The sequence below is a fragment of the Mus musculus genome, chromosome 6, assembly GCF_000001635.26.
Source record: "Mus musculus strain C57BL/6J chromosome 6, GRCm38.p6 C57BL/6J".
NCBI classification, from domain to species: Eukaryota; Metazoa; Chordata; class Mammalia; order Rodentia; family Muridae; genus Mus; species Mus musculus.
Window position 1 is genome coordinate 24,851,937 of NC_000072.6, and position 1,909 is coordinate 24,853,845.

Consider the following 1,909-nt stretch of genomic DNA (forward strand, 5'->3'; position numbering starts at 1 on the left):
CTCCCCCTCTCCCCCTCCTCCCTCCTTCCCTCCTCCCTCCTCTCTCCTCCCTCCTCCCTCCTCCCTCCTCCCTCTCCCTCTCTCTCTCTCCTGTATGTGTGTGTCTGTGTCTGTGTATATGCCTGCTTCCGAGTGTGGGTGTGTGTGTACACAGCTGTGGCTTCCCTATTGACATCTAATTGCCTTGGTCTACATCTCAATGTTTACAGCAGCATCTCCCCTGAACCCTGAGCACTCCATTTTAGCTAGGCTCCCAGGGTTATTTTTTCTTCATTTCTCAGCTCAGGGATTAGTAGTGTGCACCATTATACCTGGCCTTTAAGCTAGTGTTGGGGGTCCAAACTCAAGTCCTCACACTTACATAGCAAACACTTTTTGACCCACTGACCCATTTCCCCAGCCTTGAAATTCACATTTGATTAGGTAAAATATTAGTCTCAGTATAAAAGTCTTATTCTGATTCTTGAGCCCAACTGAAGTAAAAGTTTGTGTGCATGAATATAGACTTCTATTTTCTGATCATAAGTTCGTAACTTAAATCACAAAATATAATTTGATTGTTCTAATCAGACCTCTTACTATGTAGCTAATAAAAAAAAAACCTATTGTTGAATGGATATTCAAAGATAAGAGCACTACATTGAAGTCTAATTAAATTGACATATTTGTAGATATCTAGAATGTGGGTTTAAGTTCTCTCCTCTCTCTCACCTGCCCAAGCAAATGGGATATTAACCCCAAAGTTTTTTGGGTATTTGTACCAGCAACAAGATTCCCATCATCTACATGATGTATAAGACAAACCATTCAGTCTGGAATATCTTATGTTGGTTTCAACTTGTTATATTTGTAACAACATTGACTCAAGGAGGTGGCTAGATCTGAATTTCCTAGTTGGATCGGGAGGAAAATTACTGAAGTTTTATCTAATGTTTATTTTCTCACTTGGGAAAATGATGACAGTAATAATTTTACCCTAGTTTTGCTGAAAATTCTTAAATGGTTTCATAATATATATATAGAAAATCTGTTTTCAGAGATTGAATAGAATTACTCTCTTGTTTGTGGTGTTTCAGTAAAATATTATTGAAAGAATTGCTGTTTTAAAATTTACAATCATAAAAATATCTCAGTTTTATTAGAAGACTATAGATTATCAGCAAATACCACTTTTGGTAGTATTTATTTTACTTGACATTTTTAGTATTATTTTTGGAAATGTAGCTATTGCATGCTAAGAATTAAAAGCAGACAAAGCATATGCAATGAAATCACAATATCTGTTCTGTCAACCATAACACTAATCAAGTAGCCAAAGTACTAATTAGAGGCAACTTCCAAGGCATTGGCTGCCTTATAATTATGTTTACAATAGGTTCTGTGCCGTTTGAAGTTTCCTTTTAAGTCTTTGGCGTTATCAATCTCTCTGCTCTCGGATATTTTCTCATATTTTATAACTTTGCTATGTTTGTTTTTTAAGCAAAAGACTAGGTTTTATCAAGTTCTTGTCTCCATCCCCAATCTCATTCTTGGCTTAAACTCATCAAACGTTCTGAAACAGAACAGCCCTCCACCACAGAAATGTTCACAGTTGTTTTGTAGCTGGTTTCCCAACTTCTTTCAATGTTCTTCCCCCCAACCACCATGCTTGAGTCTCCGTTGCCCATTACTTAGCCAGATTCTTGTTTTCTTGTTGCTCTAAGCACTGAATTTCTGTTCTTTGTCTCAGGTGAGACTCCTGGCAGTTTTCTACTTTTCCCTTGCTTTAGTGACGAGACAAACACTTCTGTCTGGACTTCTCATCCATAACTGTCTGCAGATTTCCACAGAATACAGAGAGAATCTACTGGTACATACTTACAGTGGCATTTTGAGTTGAAGTTTTAGTGCATTTTCCTTTACTATAGCA